The sequence below is a fragment of the Colius striatus genome, chromosome 12, assembly GCF_028858725.1.
Source record: "Colius striatus isolate bColStr4 chromosome 12, bColStr4.1.hap1, whole genome shotgun sequence".
Lineage (NCBI taxonomy): Eukaryota > Metazoa > Chordata > Aves > Coliiformes > Coliidae > Colius > Colius striatus.
In genome coordinates, this window is record NC_084770.1 from 27,059,511 (window position 1) to 27,078,455 (window position 18,945).

An 18,945-nucleotide genomic window follows, 5' to 3' on the forward strand; every position below is an offset into this window, starting at 1 on the left:
GTAACTTTAGTTGCTTTTAAGTGGAAAATAAATACATCTGCCATGCTGGGAAGACAGCTCTCAAATATCACAGTGTTCCTGTTAAAGAGGAGCATGCTCTTCATGGTAATAAGTTGTGATGTTCCAGTGTGAGCTTGTCTCTCTGTAAGGTATAAAGAGCCATCACATTTAGAGGTGTTAATTGAAAAGCATAACAACATACAAGAAAAAAAGCTCCTGTCTTTCTGGCTGCTGTGAACTGGCTGCTTGGATGCTCAGATCTCCACTCCTGAGTGCCTCCCTGGCTGCTCTGATTTCCCTCCTGGCAGTCTCTGGGGGGTGAAACTTTCACCACAGGCTGAGTTCACCCATGTGCTGTGACATTAGTTACTGTGAGGGATAATGTGCCCACAGGGGCAGGGGGGAAGACAGAAGGTGGGAGAAATCAGGTGGATAGGGAGCAGCCTGTTTGTCGATGAGAAATGAATACTAAGTTAATCCCTGAAGTACTGCTTGTTTTTAGTGCTGGTTAAATCATTCACATCTCAGTGAAGTTTCAGACTTGGAACCTGCTTTTTAATGAGCAATACTTTCCACTTCTTCCTGCCAGGTAAATGCTACAGGCACAGCCATAGTGGTGTTGGCTGATTTTCTTTCCTGTGCCTGGTTTTGTCAGACCATCTTCTAGGCAGAAAGCGTAATGGTTTGTGGGAGATTTGAGGTGGAAGTGACTGAGTGTGGCCAAGGTAGTGCTGAGCCTGCTGAATACACTCCAAAAGGGCTGATGGACGTTTCTGTAACTCAAAATGTTCTATGAGAATCCCGTTCCCATAATAGTGATATTGTCAGAAAATAGTTAAAGCATATCTCAGCCTTGCATGAAGTCTTGAAGACCTTGATCTTTTTCAAGGGCTGGCTTTCTGATATCTTCAGTATTGTTTTCCCAGATGGGTGATTAAGGTGAGGCCAATGTTTGGGAGATGACCAGAATCAGAGTGGAAAATGCTGTTCCTATGTGACTTACATCCTTTCTTAGCACTGCAGTGGAAGAGCTTGTGGTAGGCTTGACATGATGAGCACGTGCAGATAGAGATCTTCAAACAGAAGCATCTTAAATGTGGCTCATTCAACCCCAGTGAAGGTATTTTTCAGAAGGACAGACTGCCCAGCTGATCCAGAAATCTGGCTACCCTTTGGCATGACTCTGGGTTTGGATTTCTGCACTCCAAAGTCTTCATTGTTCATTTCTGAAGCTCCGAGGACCCCGAAGAGGGCATTTAGCTTTTGGGCAATCAACTTTGTTAAGTGGAAGTCTTTCTACATGTGCAATAACAAGCATTGACTCTGAAGCCTCATTTCAGTGCCTGGATTTCCAAAATCTCCTGAGCCTACAGAGGGCTTTCTGCCATGGCAAAGGCACTTCTGATGGCCCTTGAGTAGAGTCCCCTGAACACATGTAGAACTATGAGTGGCATTAAAGGTTAATTCATATTGTTGAAGTAAATCTGGTGACCAGTGTTAGAAGCAGCTTTGAAGGAACCAGAATGCTCCCTCAGACGGACAGATTTCCCTGTAAGGTCTGTGTGTTTCTGTAAGGTCTGTGAGTTTGGATGCTTGGTAAGATACAGTGTGAGCAAACAGAATTTGGATCTAATGATATGCTATTTGGATCTAATGAAATCTCAGTTGTTGGCTTAATATGAACTGAAGTTGCAGTGCTTGGTGTAGCAGTGATAGTACAGAGTCAACAAGGGTGAGTTTGGAGCAGAGTTTTATTTATTGGGGTTTATAAAGTGGCTTATGCACAAGTAAGGAACAGTTTTTACAAAGCAGTTGTCGTAGACTAAATATCAGATTCCCCAAACATCTGTTCCAAAAACCCTGTTAAATTCTCTTTCCATTCCACAGGGAAAGCCCAAGAAAAAAGAACAAGCAGACCTTTCAGTATAAGCTAAAGGAAATTAATTGCAGACTAAGGAGGAAGGGAGTTGAGGTTCCCAGGAACGCGTCCTCTCCTTTGTGCCATGGTGAGCTCTTAGCTGGAAAATTCCAGCTGCCACAGATAGAAATGGACAGAAAGACTAGTTTATTAAGCACTTGTGTCTTCCAGAAGCAAAGAACTTAGTTAATCTGTGTGTTGATCAGGAATGTCTCGTTTATGGACAGACACCTGCCCTCACACATGCTCCAAAGTGCCCAGTTGTGTGTGTGGAGAGGCTCCGAGGAGGTGTTTGTGGAGCTAAGGGCACAGCTTAGTCCTGTGCATCACTGTGGGCATGTGCCTCTCTCTGTTTAGCTGCACAGTTGAACCACCTTTTTCAACCCCCACATCCTAGAGTATTTTAATAAACAGCATTAGTCTAGTAAACTGGTCCACATAGGTTCTTTCTCCAGCTTCCCGTTTTTAATCATAATCTGTTTTCAGGTTAATAAAAGAGCAAGTTATGTAAGTAATTTCACTAATACCAGCCCCAGGCTTCTGACTGCTGAGAGTTTTATGGTACAGAGCCACTCTCTGAATCCCAACCCTATGTGTAATTGTAGGATCCCTGAATTACTCACCATGTGCACTTTGTTTAATGGGGGAAATTTACTTAATTTCATCCACTATTAAAACACAGCTTTAAATAAGAAATGAAACTAGTCCATACAATGGCCAATTCCTCCTGCCTCTAATAAGCTCTGTTTATGTTTTGTTGGTATCAAGCAAGGTTTCTTTTCTAATGGAACAATAAACATGGCTGAGCACCAGGCTGTTTGTCAGTATAATAAAGGACAGATGGAATGAAAAGGTAGAGCTGACTGACCACATAAAGTTAGAAGAACAAATGAACACACATTCCTGTTTTCTTAGAGGTCTTTGGTAAGTGTCAAGTCATGCCCTGCTTATTTTAATAGAAGGGATAGATCAGATACTTCCAAAGCAGGCTGTGTATGGCAGGAAGGACCAATACCACTCATAACAGTCTGGAACTGTTTTTATTCACCCAATTATTCTTACACCACAAAGTCTTCAGGATTCAACAGATAAAACTCCAGCTGATACTACAATGAGTCAGATCATGCCCACCATTCAATGGAATTACAGGATGGTAGGGTTGGAAGGGGCCTTTAGAGCTCATCCAGTCGAACCCCCCTGCAGAAGCAGGGTCACCTAGATCAGGTCACACAGGAACGTGTCCAGGTGGGTCTTGAAGCCCTCCAAGGAAGGAGCCTCCACAGCCCCTCTGGGCAGCCTGGGCCAGGGCTCCCTCACTCAAACACTGAAACAGTTTGTTCTTATGTTTAAGTGGAACTGTTTGTGTTCCAGCTTCATCCCATCACCCCTTGTCCTGTTGCTAGATACAATAGAAGAGATGCCCCAACCTCCTGACACCCACCCTTTATATACTTGTGAATATTAATGAGATCCCCCCTCAGTCTTCTCCAGACTAAACAGCCCCAGGTCCCACAGCCTTTCCTCCTATGAAAGATGTTCCAGTCCCCTGATCATCTTGGTGTCCCTGCACTGGCCTCTCTCCAGCACTTCCCTGTCCCTCTGGAGCTGAGGAGCCCAGAACTGGACACAGGACTCCAGATGAGGCCTCACCAAGGCAGAGTAGAGGGGGAGCAGAACCTCCCTTGACCTGCTGCCCACACTCTTCTTGATGCCCCCAGGCTGCCATTGGCTTCTTGGCCACAAGGGCACATTGCTGGCTCATGGTCAGTTTATTTTCAACCAGCACTCCCAGGTGTGTCTCTGCCAAGCTGCTCTTCAGCAGGTCAATCCCCAGCCTGTCCTGGTGCCAGAAGTCAGTACAGTCCAATACACTGGGGAACAAAGGTCCTTTGACCTTTTGAAGTTATAAGAGGCTAGAGCTATGTTGATGTCCCATCCACTTTGATCACCCACCACTAGAATCTCAAAGCACCTTCTGCAACAAATAGAGAGGAAAGAAATCTAGTTCTTCAAATGCTCTCTCTGCTTTTGAGCCACCTTTAGAAAGCAATAATCAGCATGCAATGTTGTTGTTACCTGGTGGATCACACACACATCCCCAGGTACTCTTGTACAGTACCTTCTTGTCTTGAATATCTGAGCAGATCGATATCTGCCTTTGCCCCAGACACTTTTTTTGCAGTCTGGTAGAAGTGGAGTTTGTCACACAAGCTGCATGTGAGTCACAATCGACCTGCCCTGCAGCAAGCAGAACTATTGCTTGTAACAACCTTTATCTTTAAAGCTGGCCTGCTGTTCCCATGGTTGGACTCCACAAGGAGTTACTGGCTTCTCTGCCAGCCCTCTTGCTCCCTTTGTGGAGAGTAGATGTGGGGAGAAGCTGCTTACTTTTCCCTACATGGCAGATATTTGAGCTTGGGGATATTGCAGAGCTGTTTGCTGAGTGTGCTGTGAGTACAGAGCTTCCCCTTGGGTCTCAGGCAGCCACACCAAGCCCTGTCCGTGCCCAGGGCAGCTCCCGAGCAGAGCTCAGTCCCCCTCACCAGTTACTGCTTCTCAGGTTTGCTATGAATCTCTGCTTTCCTCAGCTGGAGATTTGCCCCTATGACAAATACTGCACCTGTGGGTGGCTGAATGTCAGTGTGATGCACACTTATTGTTCTTACTGCTTAATTAAACAGTTTAATTGAGATACCACTTAAAATACCTCTCTCTGCAGGGGCAAGGGGGGGCTGTTGCTGGCTGTTGGGGTGAACAATATGCAGTTACTTTTCTGGTAACAGTGAGAGAATAAAAAGTGTGGTTGATTATGGTCTGAAAAGTTTTTTCCCAGTAAATTAATTTCCTTCACTTGATGGAGTCTGACCAGCTCCCAGGGGAGCACTGTGAACCCTCCTCTGTCGAGTGTGGTGGAATTTTGCACTCAGGGTCGTGGCAGGCAAATTTACCTCTTGGTTAAGAGGTGATGTAACAAGATAGTGGGAACAATATCTTTGGCTAGAATATGTTCAGAACAGGTTAAGAAAACTCTCCATCCCTGGAAAAGTGATGGAACAACTCATCCTGAATGTTATCACTGAACATATGAAGGGTAAGATGGTTGTCAGGGGGAGTCAACATGGCTTCACCAAGGGGAAATCCTGTTTGCCCAACCTGATGCCTTCTGTGAGTGCATAACCGGCTGGCTAGATGAGGGGAGAGCAGCGGATGGCATCTGCCTTGACTTCAGCAAGGCTTTTGACACTGTCTCCCACAACATCCTCATCAGAAAGCTCAGGCAGTGAGGGTTGGATGGGTGGAGGTGAGGTGGATGGAGAGCTGCTGAATGACAGAGCCCAGAGGGTGGGGATCAATGGCACAGAGTCGAGTTGGAGGCCTGTGGCCAGTGGAGTTCCACAGGGATGGGTTCTGGGGCCAGTCTGGTTCAACATCTTCATCAACCACCTGGGTGAGGGGACAGAGGGACCCTCAGCAAGTTCCCTGCTGGCACCAAACTGGGAGCACTGGCTGATTCCCCAGAGGCTGTGCTGCCAGTCAGCGGGATCTCGACCGGCTGGAGAGTTGGGCAGAGAGGAACCTGCTGAGGTTCAACAAGGACAAGGGCAAAGTCCTGCAGCTGGGAAGGAACAACCCCCTGCACCAGGACAGGCTGGGGGTGGCCTCTGGAGAGCAGCTCTGCAGAGAGAGACCTGGGAGTGCTGGTTGATAATAAGCTATATATGAGCCAGCAATGTGCCCTCGTGGGCAAGAAGCCAATGGCAGCCTGGGGGCATCAAGAAGAGTGTGGGCAGCAGGCCGAGGGAGGTTCTGCTCCCTCTCTACTCTGCCCTGGTGAGGCCTCATCTGGAGTCCTGTGTCCAGTTCTGGGCTCCTCAGCTCAAGAGGGACAGGGAAGTGCTGCAGAGAGGCCAGTGCAGGGACACCAAGATGATCAGGGGACTGGAACATCTTTCATAGGAGGAAAGGCTGCGGGAACTGGGGCTGTTTAGTCTGGAGAAGAGGAGACTGAGGGGGGATCTTATTAACATGTACAAATATCTAAAGGGTGGGTGTCAGGAGGTTGGGACATCCCTCTTTTCTATAGTAATTAGCAACAGTACAAGGGGTGATGGGATGAAGCTGGAACACAAACAGTTCCACTTAACCATAAGAAAAAGCTGTTTCAGTGTTTGAGTGAGGGAGCCCTGGCACAGGCTGCCCAGGAGGGTGTGGAGGCTCCTTCCTTGGAGGGCTTCAAGCCCCACCTGGACACGTTCCTGTGTGACCTGATCTAGGTGACCCTGCTTCTGTAGGGGGGTTGGACTGGATGATCTCTAAAGGTCCCTTCCAACCCCCACCATTCTGTGATTCTGTGAAGTTATTCAGTGCTTATTATTAAAGCAGTAAGAAGCTTAAACGAGTTCAAATCTATATTTGAGTTTTAATTGACCTCAGTGGTGTGTGAGCATCGTGCATCTAAACAGAGGCTTTGATTTCCAGATTGATGTGTGAGCCTTGATATCATTCTCCAGTTTTACAAGCCATGGTGTGGAAATGAGAAATGCTTTTTTCTCCCAGCCTGCCTGTTTGTGGAGTAAATGTTAATGACACGTTTCCCCCTCTTTTATGGGCTTTTACTTGTGAGTGCTAGATCTGATCCCTTGCTCTGTGTCTGTACTCCCTTGGCATATAAATTAGGATTTATAACAGAGTTTAACTCTTCCAAATGATTGCAGGGTCAGAGGTGACTGCAGCTTTATGGATTGGTCTCGAGCCCAGAACGTTGTGATGTTTTAGTCCTGGTAGGAGAGTTTATGGTACGAGCGTCCTGTGGTAACACAGGTTTTAGGAGGAGAATTATTCTGTGCATCCTGGTGGCTCTAAACAAGAAAAAGAGGCTTTGCTGAGGGATACTTACCTGGCTGGCTTAAATCTTTGGTACTACTGCCTTTAAAATACATGACATTTGGAGGAGGTTGGTCACAGAGATGATGGACAACATTGTTTGTGCAGGATGGGCATTTCATTTGCTCTTCAGGGGCATGGGGTCAATCTGAGCAGGTCCAGTGGGAACTGCAATAGGGTGAAGAATAACCTCCTTCTTCTTTATTCATCAAGCTAGCCTAGGCTTTTATGCCTATTCCAGGCATAAAAACCCCTTCCAATTGTTTCTGCAGGTCTAAAGTGCATGTGACAAGGCATTCCAAGCAGGTCTCAGGTTATGGGATCCTTAGGTCTTCTGGCATGTTTGTGCAAGCCAGGAGAGCGAGTGAAAACTCCTGTGCATGTTTCTCCTTTTTCTCCAGCTTCTTTGTTACCTGTTGTAAGGTGGGGAGAGGGGGGAGACCTTTGCTATGTTTCTGAAGCCAACTTGTGTCACAATCATGTGCAAAGGAATCATTTGCACTTTCCAATTTACATATGTATTTACTCTTTGTTAACTTGCACAAAGTGCAAGTTCAGGTGGGGAGTCTCTCCAGAAAGGTTTCTTGGCAGGAAATCCTTGCCAGAATGAGGGAATGGGTAGTGAATTTACTCTCAAAATGTACTGGAAGAGCCTTTTACTGCAAAGGTAATGAATGCAGAGTCTTTTTGCCATTCTGAGATGGGATTTCCAAAGCAGGTAAAGGTAAGAGCTGCGTGCCTTACAGTGCTGGTTGGCTGGACAGTTGACTCCTTTTAGTGCCTCTGAAAAGCCAAGTAATAATCTTCACACAGTACACTAAACATGAAATATTTTGGCCATGTTTCAGTCCCATCCTTCTGCCATGACCACCTTTACTTTGACTTCCTTGTTCCTCCGTCGTCTCATTCTGCTCTTGTTCCTCACCTGATCTTTGCTACCTGTTAGTTTATTCCATTTCATTTGTGGCCTTCTAAACTTGGAGGAACTGGAACAACTCTTGTCCTGACTGTAGGCTTCAAGCCATGGTTCTGCTGAGAACCTCAGAGCAGGGGAATTCAGGGTGAACTCTCAGGGCTGTAGTTGCCCACTTGTTATTGCTAAGAGGATGACTGAGGTGTCTGAATCAGCTGGTTTTGATGCTGGAATAACAGTAGGACAGTGCAAGGCTTATGTTCCTAAATGCAAATCAATTCCTGGTGATGATTTACCTGAGAAGATGTTATGAGAGCTCTTTCCAAGATTGAGTGAGAGTGGCAAAAGTTTTGCAGATCAAACTTTGCTTTTGTGTCTCACCTTATTTGCAACAGCCATGAAAGGCAAATATTTCAGTGGCTGGAAGAGTGGCTGTGGTCACCTCAACAGCAAGTCCCAGGACCCTGAGGCCTGTGTGTGTGTGTGCCTGGGTGTACTGGGAGCAAGCAGGTGCCTGTCTGAGAGCAAAGGGCTGAGGGAGCTCAGGGCAGCACCAGCAGGTTGCCTAAAATGGCCCATCCATGGCAAGTACCAAGCCATGAGGCAGTAGAGCTGGGAAGCAAGGGAGGAAATGTAGCACATCAATGTGCCTATTTTGTTGAGTAGATTTGTGAGCCTTTACTATTTTTCTTTTACCAGAGACAAGGAAACTGATAGAAGGGAGCTAGGGGTGGCCTCTGCAGAGGGTTTATCATCTCCATTTAAGTGCAGTGATAAGAGTCCTGCTTCTGCCTTCATAACTCTTCAGTGTAATTTGCCATCCTTGTGTTTCCTCTGAGCTTTTGTTTAAGAACTCACGAGGATGGGAATGTTTATGTAGGCAAGCACAGAGAGGTTTTACAAATGACTTGCCCAAGAAAATCCCTCCAATATCAGGAGCAGCAAAACCCCACAAGGAAGATGAGTTTTTTATGGTTACTGCAGCTTATTTGGGTCAGTGAAGAACGGCTGCTTTTATTCACACAAACTGAGACTGGGGCGTAAAAGAAAATACGTTGCAGGGGCTGTGAAGGGATTGTTAAGTTCCTTATGATATGTGAGGAACACCCAGGAGGCTCTCAGAACTTTTTTTGTATTATCCTAAAGTTGGTTTATATTGTGCTTGGGCTTTTTATGGAACACCAGAACTGTGAATGCTTCAAGCTCTAATTAAGTCGTAGGCAGTTACTGGGCTCAGCAGAGGGAAATGGGACTTTACAGGTGGTCACATTAAATGATCCACTGGCCCCCTTCTGGTCATAAAAATGTAGGCTTTTTTTCCCCATTATCCTCCAATGTAAAATATGCACTGAGCCCTTTGTTAGCCTTTAAATCAAGCTACAGAAGGTGCTGAAAGCAAACCCAGAGTTTTATACCAGATTATAAGTACGAAGAGAATGAAAACAGGAAACAAAGCATGTCTAAAATAAGCCAGTGTCCAGCACAGGAGAGCTGCAGCAGTTTAATGTATTGTCAGGCCTGAATGTAATACAAAGCACAGCAGACTGCTGAGCTCTTTCCAGGGCTTTTTTCTTGCTGTATAGAATCACAGAATCATGGTATTGCTCTGAGGCTCTGTGTGAGGCCCCGGATCTCACATCTTTATCTATGATCTGGATGAAGGGATGGAGTACACCCTCAGGAAATTTGCTGATGACACCCAGCTGGGTGAGTGTTTAGATCTGCTTGAGGACAGGAAGGTTCTTCAGAGGAACCCCAACAAAAAGGAGCAATGGGCTGAGGCCAACTGTGTGAGGTTCAACAAGGTCAAGTGCCAGGTTCTGCACTTGGGCCACAACAACCCCAGGCAGTGCTACAGGCTGTGGCAGAGGGGCTGGAAAGCTGCCCAGAGGGAAAGGAGCTGGGGGTGTTGATAGCAGTGGCTGAACAGGAGCCAGCAGCGTGCCCAGCGGGGCAAGAAGGCCAAGGGCATCCTGGCCTGTATCAGAAATAGTGTGGCCAGCAGCACCAGGGCAGGGCTTATGCCCCTGTGCTGGGCACTGGTGAGGCCACAGCTCATGTATTGTGTTTGGTGTTGGGCCCCTCACTACAAGAAGGACACTGAGGGGCTGGAGCGTGGCCAGAGATGGGCAGAGAAGCTGGGGATGGGTCTGGAGCACAAGTGTGATGAGGAGCAGCTGAGGGAGCTGGGGGTGTTGAGTCTGGAGAAAAGGAGGCTGAGAGGAGACATGAGCACTCTGCAGCTACCTGACAGGGTGGGGACTGGTTTCGTCTTGCCAGCACTGAATGACAGGACATGAGGTTTAGATTGGACATTAGGAAGAACTTTTTCACCAGGAGGATTGTTGAGCGTTGGCAGGGGCTGCCCAGGGAGGTGGAAGAGTCCCCATCCCTGGAGATATTCCAAAGACACCTAGATGTCTCAGGGATGCTCAGGGATGTGGTTTAGTGATGGGCTTGGCAGAAGTAATAGAGGGCTTTGGTTTATGGGTCTGGCAACATAATGTCTTTTATGGGACATAGAGTAGCATTAGGTTTAATGATTAATTCTGTTTCTGAGGTAACATTTGCAAAGGTGAAGTGTATTCATAGTGATGTGCTTGAGGAGACTGTGGCTCTCTGAGGCTGAGTGGCAAACGTTGGTGACAGAAAGAGACGTCACAGAGGTAATTGAAACCAAACATGATTTAGCAACACCACCACCACCAAAAAGACCTGTAACTGTGTACACCAGACTGTTGTTAGCTCCCAGCTGAGTCACTGTCCAGGTACATCTCCCACTGCCCTGGACAGAGTCCTTGGTCACTCAGCTTCCCTGGCTTTTTTCCCCCATGAATCTTTGGGAAAGCTTGTATTTTTGCATTTTCTTTGTGGGTTTTATTCATTTGGGTTTATTTGTTTGTTTTTATTTTGTTATTTACTAATAAGTAAGTTCCATGCAGCTTATAGGCTGGCTAAGAAAATGTAATGTGCTTATTTCATCATTAGTTTCTTGTAGGCTGGGAGATATGTCCAGACACATGGGTAATGAGCCAGGCAGACTACTTTGTATAAGCCATAGTCACACCACTGAGTCAGTCACTTACCCCAGAAGATGTTTAGCTGCTGGTGGCATGAGATGGATTCTCTCTGGACTTGCCTCCTATCACAGCACAACTAGTATTTCTGCTTCCACTGAGAGGTCAAATACTTTGCCACTTTGAAGTCACCACTAAAATAACGTCGAGTGCAATCCAAGGTGTGAGCAGAATGAGACTCCACCAGTGATTTGGTGTGGGGACAGGTCCCAGATGTTTATATCTGGAATTCTGGCTAGCTGTGGCAAGTCACTGGTGGTGTAGATGGCAGAAGGTTGACCACTTGCAGTTGCTGTGATGGGTAATAATTTTACCTCCTCTCCTCCTTTCTCCATCCAGTAATAACCTCTCTGTTCACAAGAGACTCAAAAAACCTGAAAGGCGTGTTCAATCTGCTGTTTAAAACCCTCTGCAGGCATTAGGTCTGTCCCCACGTTGGGATGTTTTGGCAAAGACTTCAGTTTAAATAGAAAGGAATTACCTGGAAGGCTCAGTGCTGTGCTGATGAGAGACACACAGGTACTTCAGGCAGCTTTAAGAAATTGGGTGGGGAGGCAGGAGGAGAAAATGCTGCACAATTGTTTGATGTGCTGATCAAAAGATAAACTAGAGTCAAATGAAACCCCAAGGGTTTGCACAACCTTGCTTATGTTTTATGCAAACCCTCCTGTACCAAAGGAAATAAGACACCATTGCCTTTCGAGGCAGATGGGGTGCAAATGATGAGCAATTTTCCCCCTTTTTGTTCCACTGCTTACTTGTACCACTTCATTTCTGATCCTTAGAAACATGGATATGGTGCTTGCTGCTTGTTCTACCACTTAGAGTCAGGAACACAGGCTCTTTGGGTAGTTTAAATTGGCTTAGCAGTGGGTCTCTGTGCTGGTTTACAGTACATGAAGGTCTGCTTCGTTCTGTCCCTTGTACTGGGGACTGTGAGCTTCCACTGTTTCACATTAATGCATGGTATATCTTCAGAAATATCACATGCCACGTAATAAAGAGAAGAAAGTTCTGCAGTATTTGTGCTCTCTTGTTCTGAAACATGTTCAGCACTAATGTGACCTGCTCTCTCCCTCCCAAAACTGAACAGTATGATTGGGGTTAGATGCAAACAAGGCATGCACACAGTGGATTCCCCATCTCATGGCAACACCTGGGTTTCCCTGAGGTTTCCCCCAGTGTAGGAGGTGGGTGTACAAAAGAGATGACTTTCTGTGAAGTCTCAGTGCTGGAATAAGTGAGGAAAACTCATTGCTTTTCCTACCTCTGTAGTCCACAGCCAGCAGGACATGTGTGTTCTATTGGCACCAGACTGGGTTTTTATGTCAGCATTGTGGATACTCCAGCAGAGATGATGCTGACTGGAGAAATGGAGCCATTGGACTCCTGGCTTTCTTATCAAAAAGCCAAAGGTGCACAGGAGGAAGGCAAGGAGGCATTCATCTTATTCCCTGAAATGAAGGGAGGATTCAAGAAGAGAACTCTGTCAAAGGCAGAGACATCATCTCAAAACAGAGCCAGATATTTTCTCAAACACCTCCCCAGTGTTCCAGGTCACTTAAATACACACAGGAACACATGTAAGAAACAGTTTGTCTCAGGTATGAACAAGCCCCAGAATATCTTAGAGCAGAACCTGACAGTGCTGCTGACAAATGTGAGGCCTCTTGTAAAGGAAGAGAGTATTGCTCTTGGAGGTGAAACCACAGCACAGTCCTCCCTCTGCTCTGGTCTGTAGAAGCAATCCTGAGAACAGGAGCTAGTCCTGAACTGTGGGATTGATCCCATCAGCAAGGGATTTGGAGTTTGTTTTCTTCTGATCCTACAATTCTGGAGCAAACAGAGCTCCCCAAGAAGCTGGTAGGGGCCACATCTGTTGTCAGGATTGCATTTGTGAGCAAACACGCTTGTTGGGCCTCAGATGGGCTAAAATGACCAGTAAGTCTGCACAGATCCTAGAACAGCTTCAAGTGGTGCCAGCTTCTCTCCTGTCCAGGCTCAGATTAATGGCTTGAAAGTGAGAGACTTCATCTCCAATTCCCAGCCCCATGTTTGGCCCAGTAGTGTGTTTTGCAGCAGCAGAGGCCATTTCAGTGGGCACATTGGTGCTGGCTGCCCTTTGCTGAGGTCTTGTTTGCTCTTTAGTGAAGTGTTTAGCTGTCAAAGCGAGACAAAGACATACCTTGGCTCATGCCAGGAGGACTAGATTAACTTTATAGGATGGTTTCTGTCTCAAGAGTTCGAGTTCCAGTGTGTGTTGTGTTTCCAAAGAGCAGGAGTCAGTGTTTGCCTTGGACAAAGGACAATGTCAGTCAGTCACTGCTTTCTGGTTCTTTATCTTATCGTGAGGTGGCGTAGAGATGGTTTTATGAAGGTGGCTATTGACATAACTACTGTGATCACTTTACTTGCTTGGCTGTATTCCTGGCCTTTTGTCTTTTGGTAGCTGGCTAATGAAATACTGAAAAAGCTGCTTGTGGCTGAATCCACAGAGTGGCAATAAAGAGGGTACGTAGGCAGGGCTCTGAGGCGCTGTCTCATTTGTCATGATACCACGTTTATCTCCTTGCTACTGAAACCAGAATCCCCTGTGCCTGAGCATACCCCTGGGCTTGCCCTGGCTGTTGTACTCCTCCAGCATAAACACTCTGCCAGTGCAGCTGATACTCTCTGACTCCTGGTACCGTAGGCTCTGCATCTGTTAAAGCTGCTGTGGCTGGGTGGGTGTGATGGACGTGAGAGGTGAAACACAGACGATGTTTGTAATGCAGTGCAGCAAACAGTGGATGCAGGAGACCACACTCCCCTGGGCTTTCCATGCCATATCTTCCCTGGGACATGGAGAAACACATTCTTTGGTACAGCACTTCGCTTACAAGCATCTGAGTTTGCTGAGTGTATTTAATAGAAAACATTAGATGAATGAGGACTGGTGAGATGCAAGGGGCTGAAACTGCTTGAGACTGTCAACTTTAAACTGTTGGGGTTCTTTATCTGTAAATAGCTTGCTTTTTCTTAGCTTTTGAATTCCCACTGCCCTGGCAACCTGTGTACAGACAGTGATAATATGGAAATGCTGGCATTCACAGCACCTTTTTCTATCACAGCTTCTGTATAAAGATGGGGTTTTTTGAGATTCTGGAGCTGAATGTGCTGTATTCTCCTGGCCTATGCAGATGGCTTTCCTTTCTACACACCTGTCAGTCATAGTGCAAGGACTGGGAGGGAAGAACAGCCTCGTGGCTAAAGGGCAAATATGAGATACAGAAGTTGTAGACAGAGTTTCTGGCTTTGTTGTAGACTTGCTGCATAAAGTTGAGCAAATCAGTACCCTTTCTGCATGGGACTTCCTTTGCCTGCCCTTTTCCTGTCGGTTCTGTAAGTTCTCTGCTATGTGGGAAGGCCTTTTCCACAGCCAAGAAACCACTGCTAGACACCCATGCAAGCGTGCAGCCAGACCTGAATTAGGTTGATGGCTGATGCCCACAGTGGCAATTGTTAATGAGGGCTATACACTCCCCCATCAGCCTTCCCTCCCAGGATCTGCCCATGGACACCCTTGGAGCAAGTCTTGCAAGGCCCAGGCAGCAGCTCAGCTCCTTTCAAACCATCTCTCCAGTACATGCAAGGGCATCAAAAGCTCTTCCTTGGCAGTAGTGTGGGGGAGGCTGGCTGAGGATTAGCCCTTGTGCTGGAAGGCTGTGACAGCAGAAAATGATGCAGTGCAGTGTCTTTTTGTTTGAGCAGCTCTTACACATACTCTTTGGCAATAAGGGTAATTAATGGATGGCAGCTATTAGCAAATGAGGGCCAGTTGAATTGCTTAACACCAGCCAATTGCCTTTATCAGAACTACTTCCACTGTTGCTTCTGTTACTGTAGCTGAAGGTTGGATTTGGGCCTCACATCCAACCCAACTCACCTGACTGGATTTGGGCCTCAACACAACTCACTTGACCATCCTTGACCATCACTGTTATTAAAACAAAAAGACTAAACAAGTTCAGCAGTCTTGTCATTCCAAGTGTGCCTTGATGAGAGCAGAGGGACAGCTTTTTAAAGCAACAGCACACACACACTGGTGTCAGGGTCTGCCCTCCCATCCACAGTGGCTCTCTGCTGACCTCATTTCTCAGCCCAGCCACACACACAGTGTCCTTTAGGTCAACCTGCCTGCTTATTCTCTGGAGAAGGCAAGTTGTTGATAGGTACAAGAATTGCTCTCTTGTAGCCTTCAATAATCTGCCAGCTCACAGGAGAGGAGCAGACAGGCGCAGAATGGGGAAGGCACGATGGAAACCAGAGCTTGGGAGTCTGCTCACCAGGAAGGAATAGAAAGAAAGCCACATAGAAAGAAGGATGGGGGTTTTGCCCTAGTGTAAGTAGTGTGCCAGTTGCCCAGCTGCTGCTTCTAAGTGGAAGGTGTCAAAGGTCTGAACCCCTCAGTTCCAGAAGGACAGGGAGCTGCTGGAGGGAGTTCAGCACAGGGTCACAAAGATGATGGAGTGAAGCATCTCCCTTGTGATGAAAGGCTGAGGGAGCTGGGGCTCTGGAGCTTGGAGAAGAGACTGAGGGGTGACCTCATTCATGTGCACAGATACATAAAGGGTGGGTGTGAGGAGGCTGGAGCCAGGCTGTGCTCAGTGCTGGACAATGACAGAATGAGGGGGCAACAGGGACAAGCTGGAACAAAAGAGGTTCCAAAGAAACACAAGGAAGAATTTCTTCCCTGTTGAGGTGAGGGAGCACTGTCAGGGGCTGCCCAGATGGGCTGTGGAGTCTCCTTCTCTGGGGGCATTCAAACCCAGCTGGATGAGCTCCTGTGTGACCTGACCTAGGTGGTGCTGCTCTGGCAGGGGGGTTGCACTGGATGATCTCTAAAGGTCCCTTCCAGCCCTTAAGATTCTGTGATTCTGTGGGAAAGGGTGCTTGACAGGGAGTCAGGTCTTTGAAGAACTTTGTGTGCTCCATGCAGGAGAAGTAGGGTACAGGGATTGCCAAAGGCACCACAGTCTTTCCTTTGGACTGCAGATCTTGCTGTTTCCCCACACAGTGTGTGAAGTTCCAATTTCTGTTAACCAATAGTTTTGGAAAGTAAAACAAATCCACGTCCCAGATGTTGTTTTCCAATGGTGAGACACACAGAGGTTTCACTGCTGTATTTAATGGTCAGGAGTAATCACAATTACCTAGCAGCTGTTGCCTTCTTTTGGAGGGGGAAATGCAGAACAGAAGTCCTGCAGTTTATCAGGGATGTGTGTCCTGTCTGAACTGAGATGGGGTACTGAGATGTTTGCTAAGATGCATTCCCTCATGGGATTGGCTGTACTGAAAGAGGAATGATAAATTCCCAAGGAAAAGCAGTGTAACAAGGATTCAACTTCACCATCAGTGTTTGTGGAGTGTAGGGAGCCAGTGATTTCAGGCTGGGCTGTAGGGATTGCTGGGTGCAGGATGTGGTGCCCATACAGTTGAATTTAGGTTGGAAACATTGAAGCCTTCTACATCCAAGCCCATGCTACTAGACTGCCTGCTGCATCCTCTCTGCCTTTGGGGTTGTAATGGTGTTTGACAAGGATTTCTCCCTCTGGAAGCCTCAGAGGAACTAAGCTTTCTTGCACATTCATGGAGAACATTTAGTGACACCACTACTGGGATCCTGGTGGAGTTGGAATAGTGAATAAGAAACAGCCCTTAAGTAGCTGCCATTTTGCAGGGACCCCTTTTGTGGTTCATTTTAAAGAGAATCAATTTGTCAGTTGCAGTTCATTGAAACTGGCAATGCTGAAGAACAGTTGTGCTCTGGAGAATGACTGTGCACAGAGATGTGCAGGTAGGCTCCATTCACAGACTGAAGTTACAGCCAGGATAAGCAAACATTGCTGTTACTGCAGGGTGTGTGTTGAGCTCACTGCAGCTGGGAGGCTGCATTCCTTGCTTTTTCTTGCATCCTCAACAACAGGTTTAGGCAGTTCCAGTCAGACTTAATGAAGCCCCCTGAATCTTTTGTTTAATAATTAGTCTGGTTTGGAGGTATCAGGGAGAAGAAGCTCACTCCAAACTGTCTCCCTGGAGTCTCCAGATCCAGGCTAAACGTGCAAGGTGGCTAGTTAAGGAAAGGATGTAGCTGTCAGCTGCATGCATGCATGCACACATGGATATATACATGTGTCCCCTGAGCCTACTGCAGCAATAAGGCTTCAGCAACTGGAATTGATGGGCAGGGAGGCTTGGCCCCTAGTTGCTTTTCAACTGCTGCATGCAAGAAACAGGAACCCCTGGAACACAATAAGCATAAGGCTGCAAAGGACGGTGCATGGCAGGTAAAACAGCTGGTGAGGAAGCTGACAGTAGAGATGCATTCAGCATGGCTGAACTCTGCCTAACACTTGGAAACTGGAGAATGCAAATGACAGCTTTCACTGTGCCTGGGGAGCGTTTGGGGACTGGGAATTCAGCAGGCAGGCTGTCTCATTCCTTGCCACTTGAGTGGTTTGGATGAAACATGAAGGCACAGGCTTAACTCCACAGTGTGCCTTTCCAGCTGAAGAGGGGCTGTGAGATTGCTCTCGCTGTGGTCAGCAGGAGAGATGAGGAGAGGCTGGAAGTGAGAGGAGGAGGATGAAGTGTTGGTTCTTGAACTGCATTAGATGCCAGTACAGTGAATTGAAAAGGTTCCTGATGGGTACTCTCAGGCATGGCTGCATGTGCTGCTGGAAGGGAGCTGCCAGGCAGATCATCTGAGCAGAACTTAAGCTTGTCCCTAACTCTGAAAAGAGGCACTAGGAAAAACACACTGCAAGAAGCAATGCCTTTGGAAATGAGTGGCATGTCTGATGTGCAGTATCTGTCCTGGGCAGAAGGCACAGGGTAGTGTCTAATCTTGCAAGCAAAGCACCCCTAGCCCAGTCCAGACTTTGGATGGAAGGTGGATAAGAAATTCCAGATGTTCTTGGCACACACCAAGGAGTCTTGAGGGGAGAACTAGACTACATAAATTGAGTTAAAAGAGGTTTTTTGGGTGCTGTGGCTTCTGTAGAGGAGTGGTAGGAAAGGAGGCATGTGCTGTAATCTCAAGTGTCTTAGGTGATTTACACAGGGCTCTTCATACACTCCTTTGCTCTTGCTTTTGGGTTGTTGAAGCTCTAAGCATGTTAGAAGTCCACTTATGGACTTCAGTGCTCTCTCTAAATGTAAGTTCCTTGCTCTATGTACAGCCAAAGCAAGGAGCTGATAACATTTAGATATTCAGTGCAGTGGCACACACTAGAAGCTCTGTCCAGTGAAATCTGCTCTCAGAGCTGTTCCTCAAAATAAACCAAGAGGCCAAATAGCAAACTATCCCTTGCTCAAAAGGTAATTTAGAAGGTACTTTGGATACCTTTGAGTGCTAATGGTAGCTGATATCTCAGGGAGCAGCCTGCCACTGTACTGTCAGGAATACTGGGTTTATGACTGCTTAAACCAAGCCTATTGTAGCTGGGAGCCATTGTACTGCATGTGCACTAGTTTGCAGCATGTTGTAATGCCTACTGTAGCTTGTGATTGTCTATTTTATATCAAAATACTAAACAATAGCAGACAATTAATACCCAACACATCTGGACTTTCCATCTTTTGCTCCCAAGCCATTCATGCTTAGTTAAGACCTGAAAAATCCTCGAGCAGTATGTATGAGAAGTGCTCCTTAAATCAGAAAACTCATTTCAGCTGAATTAACGGTGTCTGGGAGGAAATGTCAGTGTCAGGGATACTTTACTGGAAAGGTATTGCCCCAAATCCTCTTTGTTATGAGTCTTTTAACTGGCTCAGTGCACTTGCTCTGGCACGAGAGCTGCACTCGGGTCGCTGAGGCCAGGTCCACAGGTGCTCCTCAGCTCTGCATGCCACAGTCACATACCAAAATGCACTGATGGGTCTGGGCCCAGACACTAGAGGCCCCAAGTGCTGTGGGTTCTTACAGCCCAAAGAACAGGGAGCATTGTGTTTGGAGGTGAACCAGCATGTAAAACTGAAACTAACCAGGGAGCAGTGCTGTCTCTGGTGGGGGAGCAGCCACCAAGTTTTGCAGCAGAGGATGCTTGCAGGAGGCTGTATGGCTTTGCTACAGGGCACAGGATGGCTCTGGGGCTGAGGAAGGCAGCAGGCCC

The 18,945-nt window shown here is 46.9% G+C and overlaps 1 protein-coding gene across 1 annotated transcript in view; it reads left to right on the forward strand.

Moving 5' to 3' along the window:
* GPC1 (glypican 1) overlaps positions 1 to 18,945 on the forward strand; it is a 216,993-nt gene that overhangs the window by 70,523 nt on the left and 127,525 nt on the right. The gene's annotated exons all lie outside the window — the stretch shown is intronic.